This window comes from Lissotriton vulgaris, chromosome 6, assembly GCF_964263255.1.
Source record: "Lissotriton vulgaris chromosome 6, aLisVul1.2, whole genome shotgun sequence".
NCBI lineage: Eukaryota > Metazoa > Chordata > Amphibia > Caudata > Salamandridae > Lissotriton > Lissotriton vulgaris.
The window spans coordinates 1,377,799,802-1,377,817,649 of record NC_141694.1 but is presented as its reverse complement, the minus strand read 5'-3'; the positions used below and the strand labels follow the sequence as shown (position 1 = coordinate 1,377,817,649).

At 44.7% G+C, this 17,848-nt stretch overlaps 1 protein-coding gene across 1 annotated transcript in view; it reads left to right on the top strand.

Annotated features, from left to right (window-relative positions):
- Positions 1 to 5,024: 5,024 nt before the first annotated feature.
- The window catches only part of VRK2 (VRK serine/threonine kinase 2), a 545,093-nt gene continuing 532,269 nt past the window's right edge, over positions 5,025 to 17,848 (top strand). The window contains exon 1 of the mRNA XM_086927491.1: positions 5,025 to 5,258. The gene's annotated coding sequence lies outside the window, so the exon portion shown is untranslated. The remainder of the gene's footprint in view (positions 5,259 to 17,848) is intronic.

Genomic DNA, 17,848 nt, shown 5'->3' with positions numbered 1-17,848 from the left:
ATTAAAGAAGTTTCTCTAAATAGCAGCCACAAAGTGCTAAACTTCAAATTTCTTCGCAGAATGTATCATACCCCCGCCGCTCCCACAGGATAGACCATACTAGGCCTCATCACTGTCCTAAATGTTTAGCCCCCTTTGCAGACTTTGCACTTAGCTTGGATCTGCCGTAAGATACATCAATACATCTTACGTTAGGAGAAATCCTAGCCATGCAGCTGCAGCCTATTCCAGAGATTGGATTGTTAGGGTATGTTGCTAACTTCCCCAAAAAGATCAGGAAATTGGCGGCCCTTGGCTTCCTATTAGCTAAGCACAAATTGCATTGTTATGGGGAAGCAAGAAGGTTCCCACCTCTCAGGCATGGCTCCGTAGTCTCGCTTATTGCAACACAAACAGTGAGGAGTACTCCACCCTGGTCCCCAGTGCTTCCCGTCCTACAGATATTTGGGGGCCATATCGTACTTACATAGCTGGAAAACGAGCGGTGCAGGTGTCTCCACTGGCTCGCGGAATTGTGCCCACAGGTGTTGGTTAAATCGCTGTGTGTTGGAGTGGCTGGACTTTGGTATTGTTTTTGTATATCCTGCCGGAGCGAATGTGTTTTCATCATGGCGGCCTGATATTTATGTCGATTGGTGTCTCTCATTATTCCCACTGTATTGTACATTCTCAAGATCTTGGACATTCCTGCATGATGTTGTACCCTTGACAATGCCATATTATACCTCTTTCTTTGTAATATTGCACATAACTCTGTTCCGTGATCAACCTATTGTACATGATTATTTGTCCATATTATTGAGGACTGCGCCATGGTGGCCACTCTTTTTTGTTCTTTCACAAAAAACTCCAAATTTCAGTTTTCTCCCAATTGGAAATTACACTTAAAAGATGTTTAAGGAAATCCCAATGTTCACCTATGGGAGAGATAGGTCTTGCAGCAGTGAAAAACGAATTTAAGAGTATTTCACTACCAGAACATGAAAATTTTAAAGTACATGTCCTGCTGTTCAAACACACTGCACTCAGCCCATGGGGCTGCCTAGGGCCTACCTTAGGGGTAATTTACATATAATAAAAAGAAAGGTTTGGGCCTGGCATGTAGGATACATTTTCAAGTCAATATGGCACACAGGCTCTGCAATGGCAGGCCTAAAGGGCTAGTGAGTGGATGACACAATCAGTGCTGCAGGCCCACTAGTAACATTTAATTCACAGTCCCTGGGCACACATAGTGCACTTTACAAGGGACTTATTAGGAAACTAAATATGCCAATTGGGGATAAGCCAATGTCACCATGTTCGGAGTATAGAGCATATGCACTTTAGCACTGGTTAGCAGTGGTAAAGTGCCCAGAGCCCTAAAGCCAACAAAAACAAGGCAAGACAAAAAGGGAGGAGGAAGGCAAAAGTTTGAGGGTGGGCCTGCAGAAACGGGCAGGTCGAACACTCACCATACTGTGTTTCTGGGCAAATCACTTAGGGCCTTATTTAGAACTTAGCGAGCCTGGTCCCACCGCCGCTTTCTTGACGGTTTCTCCGCCCGCCTACTAGGCGGTCTGCCCGTTCTTTTTAGATGCTGGAGGCTCAACGAAAGAAAGACAGACAAGGTGCCGCCGACTTCACCACCCTCGTTGACGGCGCAATATGCAAAAGTGTCTGTTGGAGGAAAGACAGTCAGTTTGTCTGCCGGGCCAATCACGATGTGCCGTACTGGCGACTTGACTGTTGCTTAAAACCTACCCCACTAGAGAGTGGCAGATTGGAAGGAATATAAGGCAGAAATTCACTTTTTCTCACATTCACACATCTTTATTCACCATGGACCCGATCTTCCAAGTCCAGCTGCTGCTTGATGTCAAACAAAATCAAACGTCACGGACAGAATTGACGGTAAGCTCCACTTTTACCTGCTACCTTTCGACTTGTCTGTTAACATTTGCACTGGACTTGTGCTTTTTGAAATCACTCTTACAAGCAATAGTATAGAAATGTGCAATGCATATGTCTGTAATGTTGACGTTTAAGAAATTTAAACAAACACACCTGTATGATCACGTTGTATGTATGAATTTGGTGCATGCACCACCCCAAAAAAACGTTAAAAAAAGAGACAATGAACAAGTAACAAGAAAAGCAAAAAGAAAACCTAACTTGACTGAGAAATCGCTGTGCTGCTGTGGAATTGCAAAGGATCACGGTCTGATATGGAGTGTGTTTTATAGTGTGGTTGCAGGTGTAAACCATTACCCGATACACATCAGATCTGCAAGGCTTGCATCCAGCCTACAGCCACAGGAGTAGTCCAATGTTAACACTGTCCCACATCGTAATCAGTCCATCTGCACCCCGCCGCGAGAACACCACCAGCACAACTGTGATATCTAAATCGGCTCATTAGAACACCGCCCCCCTGAGGGCGACAGAGTACTATTTGTCAGCTCAGAAGTCCGCCGTGCCAGCAGCGGTGAGGCACATACAAAGCAGTAAACACTCTGTCGACGCAGACAGAGTTAGCGAGCATACATCTAAATAGGGCAGATGGACTGCTGTCAGCTTGACAAGAGTACCTGGAGCCACCGCAGTGGGAGAACTGTAATACCGCTAACATCTAAATCAGACCCTTCATTTCTCCACACAACAAAAAATATGTAGTATAAAGTGCTTGGGCCAAGTTTGCATTTTATAAAACTGCAAAGAAAAAAAAAAGTGTATTCAAGAGAAAAATGCTAATTTTTATGTTTTAATGGGACGATTATAAAATACACTTAGATCCATGTGTTCATAATTTCCAGCTGTTACTCTTTAGCATGACAGTCCTGAATTTTAGATCTAATATATTAGATTGGTTTACTTTACTTCCTTTTTCTTCTTAAAAATCCATTCTGTTGAAAGGACCTTCCAATAAGGCTGACAATTCCAACAAACGAAAATTCTAAGTACCCTGCGAGAAAATTACACAAAAGAAGCAATTATGTATTCAAGGGAGTTTCTAGTGTAGAATCCCTTCTTTAAAGGAAGAAAGCCTTCGCCCACGGGTTGGTGAATGCTTCACCATAGATCTTTTCCTCACACCAAAAAAAAGGTGTTGCTGGTGCCGGCTACAGGAAAAGCCTCATGCTCCTCCATCCCACTTGTGACCAAGCCGAAAATCTAATCCTTTTGGCCACAGACATGCCAACCTGGGTTTTAATTGTCGTACAGAAAGTTACAAAAAACACTTTGCTGTGGATAATTCAATTCATCACTCCATGTGCATCAAATTATAAAAATATGCAATGTAAAAACTAATGCTAATGGTTGCTGTCTAGCACTGCTTTGGTTACATGTTTTGATCCCCGCTCTTCACATCCTGAGTTTTGTAATCTGATTTCAAACAGACAAAACATGCACAATTGCATTTAATGTACAGCACCTCATTTGACATACTCCTGCTCACAATAAAGGATCCTATGTGAAGAAAGTCAATACTCCTGTAAAGTGTTTAACCCCTTCCCTGCGACACGAATTTCGCAGCGGGGATTAAATTGCGTGCTCAGGATGGCCCCCGGCCGCCCTACGTCACACTGGGCATGTGCGCAGGACGGCCTGGGGCCGTCCGAACTTCGCCCTGGGGCCGTCCGAACTCCGCCCTGGGGCCGTCCGAACTCCGCCCACTAATTAATTCTCCAGCGCAGGCACGGAATTCGCGCCGCTTGGGAATCGGCGGCGTTTGGAAAGCCCCGGCCGTCCTGAGCACATGCTCAGCGTGACGTAGGACGGCCCCCGTAGGACGGCCGGGGGCCGTCCTGAGCACGCAAGTGGTTAAATTATTGCTTTGTTTATATAAATAAATCAGTATCTGAACTCTACCCTCATTTACATAACATGTGTTTCTTTGAAAAGAGGGCAAGATTCATCAAGGGACTGAATTGCCCTTGCATCATGCCGGGTGTCGCAAGGGCAACGCAATCCCTGTCAGATTTTCCAACCAACGCAAGGCCACCTTCCGTAGCCCTGCATTGCTCGGTAAATCTGGAGTAAAGCAAGGTAGCGCAAGTCACTGCCCTGCGGTAGTCTGGCCTGGGAAGGCGTTCCATGGTTGGAGCGTGGGTATTGGAACGCATCCACTGATAGATTTTGCTGCATTCCCAGATTCACCAACACTGGTAAACCTAGGAATGCGTCAAAATGCTATCCCAGGGGAGGCACAGAAGGAGAAATATTGTTAATTATACTTACTTCCTCTTTCAACGCGTGCTGCATTCTGAAACACACTTAGAAAGAGGAAGATGCTCTGAGGATTGTTCTTGTGGGGCGCCTGCGTTGGTGTAAGGCAACACAATGTGTGCCAGCAGAAGGAGAGGACAGGAATGCACCGTATAATGCTAAATATGGCGCATTCCTGCCCTCTCCTTTTCACGCAGCGCAGCAAGGTGTCTCGTGAGTCGCATTGCATGAAAGTAACTCCCATTTTGTATAAATAATTCTGAAATGTCATATCACAGGCGGAATGACACCAATCCAGCCCACAAATATACTGCTCCAAGAGTCATTTTTTTCTGACAAACACTGCAACGAGTCATCCCAGATGTTGACATGCGAGAATCGCATTCCCTGCGAGTTCTTAAACCAAAAAGGGAATTATAAGCACGGGTTCTGCATGCCTGCGCCTTAGTTCAGTGTAATTTCAATCAGTTTTCATTGGGCCACGATGAGTTTCTAGTAATAGTTGTCCCAATACGTCATACAATCCAACAGGACCGATAAGACCGAAGGCGCCCGCTTTTATGAGCCAAAATTGAATAATTTTAGTCGCTTCCCGCATGAACTTGCCTTTGCCATAATTCATATAAACAAAGTCCCTCGGTTAAAAAAATATATATAACAGCGGAGCGTCCCGTCGATTAAGTACGGTCCTTTGAAACATCCAGAACTCTAGCAGATTTAACACAAGAAACGCCCTTATTCCAACAACCTGCCCTGACGGTCGTAGTCCGATTTAGCGACTGTATGTACTTCTCCGCCCCTGGGCGTGACTCTTCGTCACTCTCTGCCGCCTTCTGGCTCATGTGGCGGAAGTTCGCAGGCTTCTGTGTCCCGCGTGAACCTTCTACTGGGCTTGTCATGTGACTTATTAGAGGGAAAAGAGCTGTATTGCTGACGGAAAAGCGCGAACAGCTGGGCACAGAGCCTTACGAGAGCCGAACGAAGGGAACCGGCAGGTGCTGCTCGAACTTTCTCCGAGGGAACCGGAAGAGCTAACCCCTGCACAGCCGGTCAGTAACACAGTCATCTCACAAATCACGCTTAGGGCGCTGGTGACATTTAACCAGCCCAATTGTCGTATGTAAGCGAGTTCAGTAACGTAGGAGCTCTGTACTCATGGTGCCCACACCACCTCCGCTGGCAGTCAGGACTTTACGGGGGATGAAAAGGGCGCGGTCTTCTCCAAAAGGGGCGTGGTCAGTCCAATAATGGGCGTGGCTCACGTTTGAAAGCACCGTATTTTCTTTTACTTTTGTCAATATCTTGGCAACTGTGTATCTCCTTCAAACACATTTGCACGGAATAGCTATTGCAACCGGAATAAAGAGGCAATTGTCCTGTATGCTCTGCAGAAAGGCGAAAGATTGCATGACCATATGTCCAACTTCTGAACACTTTTTGAAACACTGTAATTCTTAGAGACAACTCGGTTTGAAGTATGTTCCATCCAAGCATAGTATGCTGCAAAAACAACAATGGAGAAACCCAATTTCATGGAAATGGTTAACACTCTTAGGGAATAAAACAAGAAGTAAAATATAAACGGGAACTAAGTCGATGTTGTGAATTACCTTAAAGTTATATATTCATTTGTTATCAGTGTTTTTGCCAGCAAAAAAAGGAAAGGACATGAATAAAGAGCCCAGTAGGGACCAGTTTCAATGTCTTTTTAATCACTCCCATGTCTCAGACCCGGGGAGACCCTGCCCTTGTTGAGCCCTGGTGGCAGTCGTCAGTGGCAGCACCAGGAGGAGCAGAATGAATGACTCTCACTTAATGCTTTTTTAGGTCTCGACCTACCAATGCGCTTGCGCATTGCAGCTCGAGACATATAGAGGTGCATCAGGAAAGCTTACCAAGAAGGCTTTGGCAGGCGGATTACGCACAGTGCATGTGCTCCGTGCACGCGCTAGCCATCTGCTCCCCGCGCCTCGGGAGACCCGCCACAGCAATGCCGAGAGCTTCAGATTTCAAAGGAATGCTCTCCCCCGCCCCCCTCTGCGCAATGCCAGAGCTTGCCACTTCACCCGGTCTTTAGAATCAGCCCTCCTCCTAAGACTTGTTTACAGTGCTGCCAGCCTATCGCGTGCCTGCCGCATCAGACTTCAAAGAAAGGCTGCCGCTCCCCCGCCCGCCGCACTCGGACCGAACATATTTCAGCACAGTGACCTATTTGCTCCTATTAAAAACTTGTTTTTTTCTGTGCGCTTGCATCTTTAAATTAACCAGACTCCTTCACTCGGACCAAACATATTTCAGCACGGCGACCTATTTGCTCCTATTAAATACTTGTTTTTTGTGTGTGGTTGCATCGTTAAATTAACCAGACTCCTTCACTCGGACCAAACATATTTCAGCACGGCGACCTATTTGCTCCTATTAAATACTTGTTTTTTTTGTGCGCTTGCATCTTTAAATTAACCAGACTCCTTCACTCGGACCAAACATATTTCAGCACGGCGACCTATTTGCTCCTATTAAATACTTGTTTTTTTTGTGCGCTTGCATCTTTAAATTAACCAGACTCCTTCACTCGGACCAAACATATTTCAGCACGGCGACCTATTTGCTCCTATGAAATACTTTTTTTTGTGTGCGCTTGCATCGTTAAATTAAGCAGACTCCTTCACTCGTACCAAAACAGAGGAAAGTGAACTGCCACTAAGCAACCTCCCACCCCACCCGACAGCCCTCATTCAGTCTCACATTCATTCATAAACATCAAAGCCATTTGCCAGAATCCACTTTACGTGCTCTGCAGGTCATAAACTGGACCATCTGCTCGTGCCCAGCCCCCCTCCCAGCGCTGCCTTTCTTCTGCTCAGGCTTTAACTGGTGCCCTACATCGTACCCCTGCTGCCCCGCGAGGCTTGTTCTCTTTCACTCTGTGTTCTCCTGTTTGTTCATCATTTTCCTTTCTCGCTTTCCATTCTTTGTCTGCGCCCCCACCCCTTTGTCATGGTATTTCGTATTTATTTATGAAGTAAAGGGCATAGGTAAGTATAGGGGTTCTACTGCACAAAAAAATGCAAAACCAGCTCGAACAGACAAACCTCGCCCCAGGGAGATGTTGTCGCTCTTGACAAGCGCAGCCGAAGAGTCGTAGTGTGTGTCTCTGCTGTTCCTCAACCGCAGGTGATTTTCCGCAGGTCTCTCTTGATTGAAGGGCACATTTAAAATAAAACTGGTGTTCGGGATTAATTTGACGCATAGCTGCGTCAATTAACATGTTATGTTTTGATGCACTATGAATGCTACGCTTTCGTTTCTGTATTGTGTGGTCCATGCTTATCCTTCAGCAAAGCTCGCCGCCATACAATAAGGATATTTAAACCCTACATTACACCAAAAATGTAATCTTTACTTCTCACCACAACAGTCTCTTTTCAATACTTGTGTCTGTAGAACGGTCTGCTCCCCTCAATAACATTGACCATCATCCTTTTACTTCTGGGGAAATAATCCCTTGGCATCGTGAGTGAACACAATACAATGAGCAGCTCCAAACGTCAAAGAGCGCCAGTAATGGAACACACCCATGATTTGCACACAATCACAGGATGCTTGAGCCAAAGCCAGATTCGAACCTGGTTCCCCAGCTTCAAGGTCGGACGCTTTGGCTGTTATGCCACATCTGGTCGCAGCTCCCTCCTCTCCTGTTCCTCCCTCTTTCCTCCTCCTTATGTAGTCACTCAATCTAGGCACACCTCCCTCATCATTTGCCAATGCTTGTTATGTATGCTTTTTATTTGCATATTTGTGTGCTCATTTAAATAGTAAGCATAGTTTGTTGTGTACTTTTCAATAGTATTATATTGCTTTACAGGAAAACACATATATTATGTCCGTGCACTTAACTTTTCGACTGCTTCTGTCATAGTGCAACATGTGCTTCTTTGCTAAACTTCTCTTAATTCTGTCGTCAAAATTCAGTACTCCAGCATATTATTTACGTATTTGCTGTATATGTTTACCTATTACATTCAGTTTGCAGTGGTTTTTTTTTTTAGGTGCAAAATCTGTGCCCCTGTAGTCTACATTTGCCATGCCTTCCATTAAACTACAATTACATGCGTCACCTCTGCGCTCGTGCAGCCTCTCATAAACCTTTTCATCAATTTAAAAGTTAGTACCTCCAACTCCACCCTCCATCCTCCAACTCCACCCTTCAACTCCACCCTCCATCACTGGTTCAAATATGTTCTCTCAATGTTTAAAGCTTTATTACAAATGTCACAAAATATGTTAATATTTCACTCCTTTTCTTGGATTTTCATCACAATAAAATACACTGAATATAATCTTCACAAAAGTTATTTACAAACGTTCAAGCTATTGCCATTATAAATTACAATAACTTTTATTCAAGTATTAATTATTTAAAAAAAATGTAAAGCCATTGTCATTTGTAATATCAATACATCTAAGTCACGTAAATACAAAACATGTTGCATTACAAATGCTATAGGTGTCACATTTGCGAAAGTTAAAAGTATTGGCATTGTAAATGACAAAGCTATTAATTTTGCTTTTTTCAAAACCAACACATTAATAAAAAATGTCATTTACAAGACAAATTGCTCAAACTTTCCTAATGCGAGACCTATTGCATTGCAAATGCTTGTTTTAACTTTGCGCCCCAAGAAACAAGTTAAAATGATTGTAAATATGGTCTTGCTTTTGACCTTAGACTGCACTTCAAGCTCACGTAACGGGTTAAGATTCACCTATATTCAGTAGGTGTCAGGGTGTTGAACTGGTAGGATACCTGTGGTGGTTAATGCGTTAGTGGAAGAGATTAGTGAGTGTTCTCTGTCTACATAGTTGAATATTCATAAAATGTCTCAGCTTTAGTGTGTCTGCTATAGATGAGTGTAAGACACAGATATGCATTACATGCAAGGTGGCTTAATGGGTTAATGCTTTGCTGCAGAGACTTTGTGTTACCTGTAAAGTTGCAAAATTATTTATGCGCCTGCGTCAAAAGCTCTGTTTAACCCGCAAGTCTTAACTTGAGACCTTGCAGGATTTAAATAAATTTTTAGTTATTTTACAGTTGATGAAATGGGTCCTTATGAACAGTAATAAACAATGGAGTGACAAATTCAGTTTATGTGCTATGTAAATGATTCAGTGTACGTAAACACACACACATACACACACTTGGTATTTTTGAAAACATTCATAAAGTTCTGAGAAGACAAGATATAATAACAAGTCCACATAATTTTAGTATTCCAGTTGAAAAATATACGATTTCTTTAATTCTTCAAATCAGTTAAAGACTTCAGGTACCATGAAATCTTAAAGGTCTACCTTAGGATGAAATAACTTTTAATCATGTCCAACAGATTTCAAAATAAGTAGACATAGCCAACATGTGTTTTGCAATTTGGCTTCTTCATGGCTGTCGTGCACATATGTGAAAATATATATATATTCACTGAAAAAAAACAGGTTTCAGAAACGTTATAGTTAGTTGGACATTTCACTCGTACAAAACCAGAGAGATTCAGCCATTATAGTTAGTTGAGCTAACTATAACTCGCGCCCCCGCAATGCACTGCTGATGGCATCGCATATTACACCATTCATGACCTGGTCAGTGATATCACTGATGACGACATCCAGTGACTGTGTGTCTCTGTAAAGTTTAAATATGAGCAGGGAGATCAGTTGATAATTTTTTAGACCAGAGGAAGCTTTCTTTATGAGGGGTCTGATGTCTGCATGTTTCCATCTGCCTGTTAAGGTTGCAGTGGAGATGGAATTGTTAAGAATGTGGATGAGTTGCGTGCTGATTGGGTTTGTTACAAGATTGTAGAGTTGGTGGGGGCAGGGGTTGGTGGGCGCCCCGAAGTAGATGATGGCAGAGGTGGTCAGGGCGGTGAGCGGTCACCAGGTTGTGATTCTTTGGCTGGTGTTTGCTGGGTGGTTGAGCTCGTCTGGGTTGATGGAGGTGGGTTGGATGGTGAAATTGTTGTAGATGTTGGTGATCTTGTTGTGAAAGTAGTCTGAGAAGTTTTTGTTGGCAGCAGGATTGCTCACTCCATCATCAATCCTCACCTTTGTTTCTGCCCAACTCCCCTTTGTTTAATGAATTGTTGTCCATCTTGTTATCAATTCATTTTATGGCGTTTAGGTACTATTGGGAATATTTGTGTTTGTATGTATGAAAGACTGGTTGTGTGGTATGTATGAAAGACTGGTTGTGTGGTTATCTTTGAAGTGTGTGGTTATGTGAGTGAGATTTGAACGGTGTCTGTGGGACTCTATATGTTATATTTAATATGTGTGTTTTAACCTATTCTCTAATAATGAATTCATGCCTATTTTTGTAATATCAATTTATGAAACCTTGAAATTTGAGAAAAAATAAAATGTATATAAAAAAAATATATCAATGTTTGATTGGACCTGATGTCTCGACTCTGATAGGTAGCTCCGATGTTCTGTTTGCATCTTAGGATCCCTGTGCAGGACCTTATTTAAATATTACTGGCAGGGTTCTTCTTGTTCTTACTTATTTGTAGTCTGAGAAGGTGTCGCAGGGTTCTTGGGAGAGGTGGATGGTGTTCCCTATGGCTGTCTGGTTGGAGAGTTGTTTGACTATTTTGAAGAGTTCCTTTGTGTGGTTGGCAGCAGAGTCAATGAGTGTGGTGATGGCTGCTTTCTTGGCGTCTTTGATGTGCCGGTGATAGTTGCTGAGGGCTGTTTTGTGAGTGGCTCTTGTCAGCCTGGCTCTTGGTGGCGCTCCATCGTTTCTCCAGTTGGTGGCAATTGCGCTTGATAGTCCTGAGTTCTGGAGTGCACCAGCTGGCATGTTCGGGTCTCTTGTTGTTTTTTATGGGTTTTAATGGGGCAACTGTCGGTGCAGTTGGTGATCAGGCGGTGAAGTTGTGGACGGCGTGGTTGAGGTCTGTTGAGGGTTGGGAGGTGGTGAGGGTCTGTGACAACTGATTTTCGGTGACCTTGCTCCAGCTGCGGTGGGAGGAGATCTGCTGCCCAGTAAATCTATGCTGGGCATCGGCGATTATGAAGTGTATGATGGTGTAGTCAGCCCAGGTGAGTTCTATAGTGTGGCTGAATTTGATTCTGTCGCTGGAGGTGAAGATGGTGGTCGAGTATGTGTCCGGCTTTGTGTGTGGGTTTGGCGACTAGCTGGGTGAGGCCCATGTTGTTCAGGTTCTCCAGGAGGGCGAAGGAGTTGGTGTTGTTGGGATCGTCATTGTGGAAGTTAAGGTCACTGAATAGGAGGTAGTGGTGTGAGTCAATTGCTAGGGGGGAGATGCGGTTGGGGATGGCATCGCAGAATGTTGCTCAGGCTCCCGAGGGTCTGTAGACAAGAGTGCCTCTTATCGTGGTCTTCGCATCAGTTTGTAGTAGGAAGGTGATGAGTTACATGAGAGGTGTGGGCTTGTCATTGATGAAGGTGCATCTGATGGTTTCCTTAAAAATGATGGTGATGCCTCCTCCTTGTTTGTTGGTGCGGTCACTGTGTATCATCATGTAGCCTTTAGGAGTGGCAGTTGTGACATCTGGGTTCGAGCAGGAGTTGAGGCATTTTTTGGCAACGTCCGTGGAGAGGGTGGAGATTGTGTCCCAGATTTCTGTGGCATGCAGAGTGAGTGGGCGCTGAGCAGGATACAGTGGAGCGTCGCGGGCTGGTCTTGTCGGCCAGAGTGGTGCAGGATTTCTTGTAGGTTGTTTCAAAGGAGAAATGGCAGTGTCGGCAGGTGAATGGTCCTTTTGGGGGATCGTGGGGAGGAAAAGACACAGCTGTTTTGACATCTGGAGTCCAGTTCCAGGAGTTCCTTGGCGGTGTGTGGTAAATAAAAAACGTATTATTTACGCTGTCGGAATTTCTATAGTTACCCAAGTAAGGTAATACATAAAATGAGGAGCAGAGTCTGTGTTCTTCGAGTTTAAAAGGGCTTTATTCCAGAACTCGAGTTAAGGGAGAGCTCCTTCACCAAGCGGGTTCAGGAGTAGTCTGATTTACTTGGAACATAACAGCACTTATATACATTTACGAGTACAATCAAAAGAAGGAGTTCCCCGGACTTTGATTTAATCATCCATGATGTAATCATACGGAAGACATGGCATGCTTGTTCTCGTTTAAAGAATAACTTGAATTACATTTAGACATAGACAAACACATTGCATCAGGGTGATTGCGGTGACAAGTTACAGAGTTACTAGTGTCTGAGGACAGAGAATTGAGGCATTGTTACAGGGTCATTTCTGTCGGAAAGGTAAAGAGGACGAGGCATTGTGCGTTCCTTGCTTCCACACAAGGGCGGTGATGTTTCACAATGGTATGTGTGTGCAGCTGGGAAGAAGGAGAATGGGCCGTGGTTAACTATTCTTCTTCGTGACTGTCTCGTGTGCTTGTTTAGGATTTCCCTTGATTGTTGACCCAACCCGTGGCTGTCCCCGCAAGCTGAGAGATCATTGATGAGCGAGAGCTGCTCGTTCTTTGGTAAAGTTAGGGAGGGGGGGTTTTTGGCGAGGCAACCATCTAACTGACTCCGTTCTGATCTAAGGGAAAATATCGAACGGGACGGAAAACCCGTAAGATACATGATGGCTGGCCATCATTCTTTGCATGTGCCAGTACAACGAAAAGGAAAACAGGCAAGAGGGGGGTATAACAGGATTCGTGCTTAAAGTAAAAAAAATTTGGCTTGCCTGGATGGTGTTAGGGTGGATAGGGTGCATGATGGGACACCCGGGAAAAAAAGGGAGTTTTTAGTCAACTTCCACATTCCCTCCTTGTCCCATAGAAACCCTATTACAGAAATTCTTAATCAATTTCTATATTCATTAGGTCGTACACTTGTTCTTGCAACATGATCATTTCATTTTTCTTTCCTCTGTTTCGTGGACGAGGATTACAGGTAGTGGCACACAGTCCACAAAGTGCGGGGCCACACTGGACACAGAGGCAACAGGTGAAAATAGTGGCCAAAACGAGGCCCAGGACTGTTAGTGCCTTCCACCCCCAGGTGGACAGGAGGTCCCACAACCAGCCGGTCAGGGACCATGTGCCAGTGTCCATATCCAATTTATCGGATAGTACATGGAGGCGGGATAAAGCAGAATAAACTGATGGGGCATTGTCTCGAATAAATACACAACAACTGGACCCTATTACCTTACACACACCACCACGGTCGGCTAACAGGACATCTAAAACTATACGGTGCTGCAGTGTCATGAGTCTATCTGCAGCTTCTTCAGCTGTGATGTTATTTAAGGCGCCAGTGGAGAAATGTGGCTCAATGGTTAGAGCGGCAGACCCTGATGCAGAGGTCTGGCCCAGGACCAGGGTTCAATTCCATGGAACTGAGAGTAACTGATATTTTCGTGATCTTCGGCCCTCCCCCAGGTCACAGTAAGATCCACCATTTTAGAAACAGCCTTTACTATTTTTGTCTTTACTTCATTCCAATTACTCTCGTTTTTCAATTTTGTCGGGGGAATGTTTCTGACTGAGGCAGAAAATATCATGGCTAATGCATAGGCGGACCCTGAATAACCGAACGGGAGGGAGAAAAAGGGCATTTCCTTATGTACAGAATGTGGCATCAAGCCACAAACCCAACAGTTTGTCTTGTTGACTATGAGTTGGTGTTTATGGAGTGTGGAAATGAATGCATTATTTATAAATTCCTTTCTTCTGTCCTCGAGGTGTGGGGGAAGATCAACATGGGAATGCATAGTCGTGTTCTTTACAAGCGTGGAAGAGGGTGGAGGGAAAACTGTATATAAGATCCAACCCAGACAGGCCGCTAAACAGCAAACAAGTAACATTATTAATAAAAAAATCGAGAATCTGCTATGCAATAATTTCACATAATTAGTCCTTTTCAATTTGCGCATCATGTAATTTCTCCTCATATTGTCTATTAATTTAATATCAAAATGTATCTGTACATGAGATCAAAACGCCTCCCAGCAGCCGCTTCACCAAGAGCTTGTTCCTGGGCTTAACCCCTTCGATGCTCATGACGAGCTGAGCTCGTCATGAGGCACAGTGGAGCTGTGCTGATGACGAGCTGAGCTCGTCATGAACAATGGGCTCTACAACAATTCAGCACCGGAGGAAAATATCTCTAGCAGCCAAGGTGTTAATTAGCCACCGGTTCGTTATGATCAGGTGTAATGTCTTTAGTCTATTTTTGGTGAGATCGCAGCCGCGATCTGTATTCCTGTTGAGGAGTGAGTTCTGGAAGTGGTGAAATGTTATTTACATACGGGGCATTTATAGCCGTTGAACAGGGTGCATTGTCTGTGTGTATTGGTCCAAACATTTTTTTGCAATGGCTGGCGTGGAGCCAACCTTTTCTTCCTTCCACTTTGACGGCCGTCCTCGTGGTCAGGAGAACCAACTTGGGAGATGTCCACCTTTTCTCCAGGGGGCTGGTACGATCGAAGTTCCGCACAAGTATCCAATCACCAGGCTTGACCGTGTGTTCCTCAGGTGTGGTGTGATCTGGAAAAGCTGCTGCAACCTGTGAACGACAAGAGTGGAGTGCAGACATTAAGGAAGCCAAGTAATCTGTCAACATGTTAGAGTCAATTTCAGTTAGTTTCCTAGGAGAAGGGACACCCCAAATGTTAGGAGGTCTTCCGAACGTTATTTCGAAAGGGGACAGTCCCGTCCGGGAATGTGCCACCATCCGCATGTAAAAGAGAGCGACCGGGAGGGCAGTGACCCAGTCTATCCCTTTTTCTGCACATACTTTGGCTAGGTTCGTTTTCAAGGTTTGGTTGTGCCTTTCTACCAGGCCAGCTGCTTGAGGGTGTCGGACACAATGAAATCTCCAGGAATATCCCACTAGAAGCGAAACAGCCTCCATTAGTTTGGAAGAGAAAGGCTGTCCATTGTCTGAGTAGATGACCCTTGGCAACCCATACCTGGGGAAAAATTCTCACTAATTGCTTAGCGGTTGTCTGGGCACCATAGTCTGGGACGGGGTATGCTTCAGTCCATCGTGTCAGTGTACACACTACCACTAGTACATATTTGTATCCTCTACATCTGTCCATTTGGATATAATCCATTTGGAGGACTTCGAAAGGATGATCAGGAGGCTGGAATCCACCCTGTTCTACTGGTACTCCTTTACTAGGATTAAATTGGCAACATATCATGCTAGTTTTCACTTTTTGCTTGGCTGCAGCTCTCAGATGTTTGTTAAACCAGATGTTCCGTAAACTGTCTAGCATACCTTTCTCGCCTAGGTGAGAGAGGCTATGGACCGTGTCAATTATGACTTGTACCAGGGAGTCAGGGAGAAACCACACTGTTCGGTCTTTAGTCATCCAACCCTGATCAGTCTGGACCCCTCCTTGTTCAATCCATTTCTTTATTTCATCTGCGGTGGCATGTGTCTGTATGTCTTGCACATCTTTCAAGGGGTCCCTTACTATCATCGTGACTGTCTGTGTTGGTACCTGAGAGTCTGATGTATTCACTGGACTCTGGGCTGTCTGTTTAGGAGTCCGGTCCGCTAAGTCATTTCCTTTAGATATGGTGTCTGTAGCTTTGGTATGTGCTTTGCACTTCAGAATAGCTATGGCTGTAGGTAGGTGTATGGCATCTAGTAGGGCTTGAATCAGGGGGCCATGTTGTATTCTGGCCCCATGTGAGGTAAGGAAACCTCTTTCTCGCCATAGCACTCCAAAATTGTGAACTACACGAATGCGTATTGGGAATCGGTGTAGATGTTAACTTTCAATTGTTTTGCCCATATGCAGGCCTGTGTCAGAGCGATGAGCTCTGCTGCTTGGGCGGACAGGATGTCTATTCTTTGTGTCTCTATAATCTCACAGTCCGTGGTTACTGCATAGGCTGCCACTAACTCTCCAGCGCTTGTTCTCATGCACGATCCATCCACATAAAGCGTTACATCAGGATCTGGGAGTGCAACATCTGTTAGGTCTTGTCTTGGTTTTGTCACTACATCGATCATCTCCACACAGTCATGTTGTGTCGTGTCATCTGAGCTTGAGGGCAGAAGGGTAGCGGGATTCAGTATGTTGCATCGCCTTATCTCTATGTGTGGCTGGAATAGCGTTAGTTCGTATCCTGTCAGTCTTGCTACAGTCAGGTGTTGTGTCTGTGTTCTGTTTAGAAGGACTTCCACGGCATGTGGCACTTGTACTATCAGGGGATGTCCTAGCACTATTGAATCACTTTGTCTTATGGCCAGGGCTGTAGCCGCAACGGATTTCAGGAATGCAGGCAAAGCTTGTGCTACGGGGTCCAATGTGCTAGAAAAAGAAGCACAGGGTCTGTTTCTTCCTGCTTGGTCTTGTGTGAGGACGGATAGTGCTGTTCCGTCACGTTCTGTCACGAACAGGGTAAAATGCTTGCTGTAATTTGGGGTGGCCAAAACTGGTGCTTGACACAGAGCTAGTTTTAGAGCTTCAAATGCTTGGGAGTGTTCTGATGTCCAAGGGAGAGTTGTATGAGTGGCTGCTTCCACTGTAGTTAACTGTATGAGTGGCTTAACTATGTGGGCATACTGAGGGCTCCATTGTCTGCAATATGAGGTGAGACCAATGAATGCACGCACTTCTTTTTGTGACTTTGGTTGTGAAATTGTTGAAATCAATCGGATTCGTTCTTGTGTCAGTTGCCTACCCTCCTTGGACAGCAAATGTCCTAAGTAAGCCACTTGCTGTGCGCAGAACTGCAATTTTGAGGGAGACACCTTGTGACCTTTGTCTGTCAGGAAATGTAGAACTGTGAGAGATGCCTTTTCACAGTCTTGTTCTGTCCTTGCTGTGATGAGAATGTCATCCACATACTGTATCAATGCTGTGTTGGTAGGCATATTGATACTGTCAAGTTGTCTTTTCAGTGCTTGGCTGTAAATGCTTGGGCTTTCCGTATAGCCTTGGGGAGCTCTAGTGAACCTGAAACTCCGTCCTTTTAAACTGAACCCGAAAAGATATTGACTGTCGGGATGTATAGGAATGCTGAAAAACGCATTCTTCAAGTCGATGACTGTGAAAAATGCAGCTTCGGGGTCTATGGCAGTCAATAGTGAGGAAATATCTGGGACCACTGGATATTGTGGGATCACACATTTGTTCAGTTCTCGAAGATCAACCACCAGTCGGTAGACCAGGGGTGCCTGAGGGTCAGTCCTTTTGAGGACTGGAAGAACTGGAGAATTGCAAACATTTGAATCTGTCTCTACCACTACTCCATGTTCTATGAGTTCTTGAATTATTTTTAGTAAGGCTTGTTCAGCTTCGGGTGGAATCTTATATTGTTGTATACGGGTAGGACTACTCCCTCCTTGAGTGTGACCTGGTGTGGGGTGATGTCCATGTATCCGACATCAGTCGAGCTTTTTGCCCACAGGTGTTGTGGGATGTCATTTCATCTGGGGTCGAATTCTTTGACGGTGAAATGTCCTTTGAAGTCTCGCAGAAACAATTTTATTCCTTCCGGTGAACAGCATATTACTGCTCCTAGTTCTTTAAATGTCTTAATTCCTAGTAAATTCTCTGGGCACGTTTCTGTAAGGACTAGATCAGTAGTATGTGTCAGAGGACCCACTCCTAAAGAGACTTG